Source organism: Egretta garzetta, unplaced genomic scaffold (assembly GCF_000687185.1).
Source record: "Egretta garzetta isolate BGI_Z169 unplaced genomic scaffold, ASM68718v1 scaffold145, whole genome shotgun sequence".
In the NCBI taxonomy this organism is placed as follows: Eukaryota; Metazoa; Chordata; class Aves; order Pelecaniformes; family Ardeidae; genus Egretta; species Egretta garzetta.
The window spans coordinates 940,067-946,956 of NW_009259687.1; positions in this window are offsets into that span (position 1 = coordinate 940,067).

The following is a 6,890-nucleotide window of genomic DNA, read 5'->3' on the forward strand; positions in this document are numbered from 1 at the left end:
AAAACTTGCCCACTGTATCTTGTGTCACTGCAAGGCTTTCTTTGTCAGGTTACTCAGTTGTTTTCACTTTCAGTGTAGTTGTGCCAGCCACAATTTTCTGTAGTACCTTTAGAGTTCTCACTCTATTTTTATAGTTCATAATTCTCCACGGATATTGATTGCAATATAGCTTCCTTTTTAAAATATAATAAGCATCAGTAATTATGACATTTTCAACTTCTGTTGCATTTTTCATGTGGAGGTTTCACTCAGAGCATTTTATAAATATTCATTAATCTTCATAATATACCTGAGAGGAAAAGAAGTAGGGAGAAGCAAACTGAGTCAGTGGAGAGAGTCAGTAAGAGACTTATCTGATCATTGCAAGTATTGCAGAACTAGGACTAGCACAGGCAAGTTCTGGTTTAGAGCCTTATTTCACACTGCAAATGGAGTTGCGCTTTGTAAGGTGATCCTTGGACAAAAGTTATTATGCAAAAATTGTAAAGCAGATCTTATGAAACAAAATACTGCAAAAACCTGAGCATCCCCAAAAATAGAACAAGTTATTAAACAATGAATTTCCATGCACCTTGAAGGATAACAAAATTATAAAAAATAATAATTGGTAGATTATTTAAGACAAATAATGGCAAAACAGGCTAATTTCCCTTGCTGAGAGACAACGAGCCTGCAGAAGAAGGGGAAGCTGTAGATGAGATATGGCTTTTTGAGAGTTTTGATAACATTTGATGTAACATTCTGATAAGCAAACTGAGAAAACCAAAGTGCAAATGAAATCACCATAACATGGTGCACAGCTGGTTAAAAATATATATTAAAATATTACTGTAAGTATGTTGTCATTAATCTCAGACAGGTCTTCTGTTAGGAATCCCGAAGGGTCTGTTCTGATTCTAGTCAACACGTCTGTTTACTCAGGCAATGAAGTAGAGATTTTGCAAGCACTTTGAAGGACGAGATTAGAATAAAAACGATCTTTCTAACCAGAGAACTAGTCCAAGCCCCCAAAGGTGAAACTCTGAAAAGGGAGATGAAAAATGCTTGCACTGAGGAAAGGTAAATCAAGGAAAAAATTAATCCAGGGAAATATATGGCAAGGGAACAGCAGAGCTGGGATGCATAGTAGCAACCTATGCCATTTACAGCTGAAATGTTACTCTGTGGAAGTTTTAATCTTTTAAGGCTTTGGTGGATGTCCTGACTCACAAAGCAAGCAGATGCCGGACCTGCAGACATCCTACTAACAGTTACTCATGGAGTTCATGACGTATCTCACATTCCACGGAGGCGCTGCTTCTGGAATGACCCCACTGCACACACAGACTGTGGAATGTGGTGGGTATCAGGCAGAGTTTAACTCTATCCATCTTCTCAATGAAATCAGCTCACAAGCTCTGTCAACGCAAGTGCATTATCTTCTAGGAGAGCAAACATGCTGCTGGTATATATCTAATGACTACATAAAATAAGGGGAATAACATGAACTGCATTTATGCACATTTTCTGGTTATTCTCCTTCCCTTTTTTCTGTTAAAAAGGTTTGCGTAACTTGGAGTTATTTAAAAAAATGCCACATACTCTAGACAGCTCATGGGTCTGTTGTGTGTTTGCTCTACTTTATTATCCACGGGAACGCGGTGATTTAGACGAGAAGAGTTAAGTAAAGAGTCCAAAAAGCATTAGGATTTGGATTACAATTTGAAACATTGCCAAACCATACTAATGGCAAGACTAAAAGTCCCACATGCCTGAAGACTGATAATTCTCAAGCACAACTAATTTTTCCTTTTGGCAAAAAATGACCTGCACCTTTGATAGTCACCTTAGTAAGCAGGTCTAATTCAGTGTGAAGCTGCAAGACAACTTCAGACAACAGTGAAAAAAAGAGCCAAGCTATGAAATCAATCACCTACTTCAGATAAGTGAGAGGACACAGCGAGGATCAGACCCCAACGATCTGGCAGCTTTCAACAGCTCCAAGAAAAAGTTGCAGCAATCCCCTACTACCGAGACTTAACTTCTCAGAGAAATGAGGGGGGAAACTGTCTCTGCTGCACGGTTTTGCTTCCTTTTAGCTACTAAAAGCATCTCTCTCCTGCCTCTGTTGTGATCGCCAACTGCTATCTGAGTCAGTATTCTTTTGGCCTCCTTCCTTGGAAATGCAGTGAGCTCTCTGTGGAGTTTGCCTTGGTTCCCCTCTTAGACAGCTGTGATTAATTCAATGTTCAAGCTCTTGAGTTAATTCTCTCATTAGATCACTTTCCTTCTTCATGGAATGATTATTCCCACAGGAGAAATGAGAAAGACTAAAACAATATTGTGCTAGTATTTGACACACTGCATCCAGGATGTTTACTTTAAATCAAATTGCCTGGAATTGCTCCAGATCTATGGTTTAAACACAAGAATCTTCTAACTGGTGGGGAACTATAGCCACGGGTGTTACACAACATTCACAGTTTCACTGGAATTCCTCCAAACTTCCTGCTAGGTAAGTGTACCCAGAACACGAACCTCTCCACACAAGTAGGTCAGATGACACAATCCTTTCATCGCTAGGGCATACTTTAAGACTGAAAAAGTTTTTTCCTTTTTTTATTACTTTTTATCATACACCAATCACCTTTCTACCCAACACTATTGTGAAGGTGAAGCCTGGAGCACACAGCAGTGAAATACTACCAGTGCCCCTGAAATCACAAGCCATTATCTGTGCATTACTCACTGCCAATGTCACATTCCCTCTGGAAGCTCTTGCGGCTCAGACATACTCCCCACTTTTGCTGCCTGCCAAATGGCTCCCCGGGGTGTGGCTGGTGCTTGGAGGGCATTATCCCACTCAGCTGGACTCCAGCACAGTCTGCTTCTCAGTACTTTTGGTGCAATGTGGATACTCGGGAGAGCTTCTCAATACCCAGTTCAAGAATGCTAAACTTGTCTGGGCTGACAACTCTGGCATCAGGCAGTTACCTTAACGTCACCTTTACCTGAAGCCGTATTACAGTGAAAGTAATAAAAATACTTACTCATAAATTCCAAAATAGACAAAAGACTTCACAAAGGCTTCTAAAGACCAAAAAAAGTGAAGCGAAGGGTTATTCAGCACAGTATTTCCATGAGCTTTACAGTTTCCCTAGCCATTAACAGTTCAGCTGAGAAATGCACATCACCACCTTGGTGGTAGTGTGAAACTTAAAAGTTTTCACGCAAGCCCCATATTCCGGGGCTGCCTGTGCAGAAAGACTAGCTTTGGGCACCCCTCTTGCTCTCCACCTTTGGGTCAATTCCAGTTCAGACCTAAACACACACACACATGCATAATCATCAAGATTCATTAACCTTCACAAGAATGAAAGTAAGAGCTCTTGAGCCTGGCCCAAACCTGCCAAGAGAGAGTGTTCTCATGCCTGGCTTAACTCTGGAAAATGTGTTATCTCACTGTGAAGCACAATGCCTTTACCACTGAGACGGGAAACATTCAGACCCTGAAGGGAAGCTTCTTCATCCACTAAAGCTTACGAATCACATAAAAACGTAAGCTGACAACAGGTTTCTGCAGGTATCTAATTAGAATCTAGTGCCTGTAACTCATTAGAGGCTTTTGAGTGAGTAGACAGCATGATAACCAGTCCCATTGGGGTGAAAATGGGTTAACCACCATTGTCTTTGAAAGTACCCAGGGAGCCTCTTCTCTCCTCCATGTTGCAGGAGTGTGAACTCCAGCAGCCTCTCTCATCTTACCCCTACTAGGGGCTGCAACTTCATCATGCAGCACATAACACCACCGCTCCACTAAGCTGTGCATCAACAGAGGCTGCTGATCTGTATCATTGCCTTGGGCATGCAATGGCATCCAGGGTAAATGGGACACCCAGGCAAACATAGGCCTTAAGAGAGAGAAGGTGTCTTGGAAGTATGACATGTAGCTTAGTGCATTAGAGATATTTCTAGTCCTTATAAACTCTTGGAGGCTCTGTACTCCTGCAATTTTGGCTTCCCTGGGAGAAGTCTGAGTTCAAGTCTTTATGAAATTTAGGGAAGTGTCACAAAAATGGTTGTATCCTATGAAGATTTTGTGATCTGGACACCAAAACATGAAGTAAACTCCTTTCTGTTTTGGTGGGGCTGTCCAACACGTCCCATCTGATAGGTCAAGTGCATTAAAATACAAGTAGTAACTACAGAGGGTAATTAGTAATTAGAATGGCAACTGACTGTATGACTGATGCCTTAGCACAGAGGGCAAAGTGCAAAGATGCACTGCAGTTTGGAACGGGAAGTGAAGATTTCACACCCATTGAAACTGGGGGAGGATTTTGACCTGGCACATTCTGATTGACTTTCATGGAAAGCGGCTCCCTATCACAAAACATTGCACGGGGTTTGTTGTACCTACAAATAGTCAAGACCTGAGTTTCAAGTCTCCTCTGCAAGAGAGACTTTTAACAGCCAAGCATGGCAGGGATACTGCTTGAATGCCAAGTAAAAATTATCCCCAAAGCTATAGGTACAACGGACAGGCTTCTGACTAGAGGCAGAGGCAAAACTGCACTTTCAAATCAATTATTTTTCCTTTATTTTTTATGAGACTAAAAGCCCTCCGTCTTTATGGAGTTCAGGAAAAAAAAAAATAAAAAAGAAACAACTTCGATCTTCGTATAACAGAGAACTACAACACCCACACATACAACACCTTTTAGCCACACCTTTTTGCTGCATGTTCAAAGGTATCATCCTGTCGAAACAGCACCATCTGCAGGGCTTGAGAGAGGGAGCACAGACACCTTGCTCAGCACAGCAGAACATCTTCCAGGCATCTGGAAAGTTTTCCTGAGAAGTCTTCAGCCAAGGAAATTTGAGCAGCCATGGGCCTCTATGGGATAACACGAGGGAGGATTGCAATGGTTCACGGCGCTCTGGCACAGCACAGGGGTTTTTCAAAAAGAAGCCTGAGTAACTTGTTTGTGAGATTTACTCTGAGGAGTTTTGGTACTGTGACAGCAGCGCTTCTGTGCAACGCATGAGCAGTGGGACACGTTGAGAAGCACAAGGCGTGCCTTTTTTGTCGCCTGTCCTCTATGTCAGTCAGCATTCAGCTGGCTTATTGGCAAATATCATGTTAGGAGCCTATTAAATTAAAACCGAAGATATTTTTAATCCCTTCACTGCAATGACTGTCATTTGTGGTGTTAGTTAATCAAAAGGCTCCTCATTACACCGTTCAACTTTACACTGTCAAATGTACTTTCAGACTTATTTCTGAAAATCTATAGTTTGTTTTGGGAGATGCACAATAGCGTTAGCTCCATCTTGTACAGATTCTGTGTGGTTGCAGAAGCAGTGTGCTGAAGCAGTGCCCTCTTCTGGAGGCAGAACCATTCAACCACATTAATACAGGACAGGACAGACCTTCGGGGCAAAATTAGCAGTCTCAGCAACGCTATTTTGTGTCTGTAAATTTGGCACTATGGTGTGAAATCCTAGTACTGGCCAAGTGTCTAACAGCTGACATCAGCCAGCGACTGAGCCACTGGCATTTAGGAGAATTCTAAGCCTTTTACTCACAGGCCACTTCCGATGAATAAAATGTCAGCACGAGAGGGGTCTGGTTTCTTTTACTGATTCATCAATGAAAGAAAGATCTCAATGCATTTATTGGCCTAGCTTAAAATTTATACTACATTATACCAGCATGCATCCAACTGTGTGTGTTTGTAGAAACCTTAATTTTCTACCTACATCTGCATTTTCTATGGGTATTTTTCAAGACCAGCTCAAAAGATAATTTTACCATTCTACTGTCAAGAATGTAATGCTGATGAATGGAGAAACCAACAGTCCCCAGAGAGTATCACGAAGTAGATTCCTTCCAGAAGCACACTTAAAGGTTATTACAATGAAACGCAGAATCATGAGAAAAGCCTGAGGGGCCATGACCATTGTTAACTGTAAGCAGACGTGTTTTTCTTTCCCAGTCTCATAGTAAATAGGTAATGGAAGGCTCTCTGATTGCTTTTTGCTTTGGCTGCATGTCATGTTGCTGGAACAGTTGTGGAAAACTCAGGCGGATGCTTTTCTCTCAGAATTCGTGTCGGCTCTGCCGGACCCAGTGGCCACGTGCATGTAACTCAGTATGTGATGCTCATCCCCCGGTCAGTGCTCAGGCACGCAGTGACTCAGTGAATTATACAGACTAAGACAGAGGCATGCTCTGCCTCAGGATCAGTGCCAACCCCCGTGGCCCACACAGTACTGCTACAGGACACTGTGATGAAGCGTCTGCGCTGGAATGAAGAGGAAGGCCCAAACATGGCATGACTCTATAGAGAAAGGGGGTGCGTGGGCTGGCTCCGATGCCACGGTCCTGAGCTAATGACAGGCAGTTCCCCCTGCCTCCCATCTCTGGGGTTCCCCCAGGCAGATGGTAGCTGTGGTCTCTCCCCAACACTGCCATGTTGCTCTCTCGCACGCACAGATTAAGGTGGCTAGGAATCCAGTCTGCAAAAGCGTGCCTGCGGGGAATGTGACTGCGGGACGGAGGCTGTGAAGGCAGTGAACAAGGTGACAGCACATCTGCTGTTCACCAGTTACCTCGGCACCAGGCACAGGGAACGAACCCAGCAGGGGACCAGCTGTAACCACAGCCACGAAAGCTCCTCACAGAGCAGGCAGCGAGCAGCGGCCAGAGGTGCCCGCGGAGGCGATCAGGCTCCACAGGGCCAACTGACCACGCAAGCACACAGACAAAGGATCAGACAGACGTACCACAACCCGGGCAGATCCACCTCCTACGCCCGCTGAGGGAGAAGGGCACTCACCACACAGGACACCTCAGCCAGCCCTCTTTTTACGAAGCCCGCCGTCGCCAGCACACCCGCCCCAGGCTA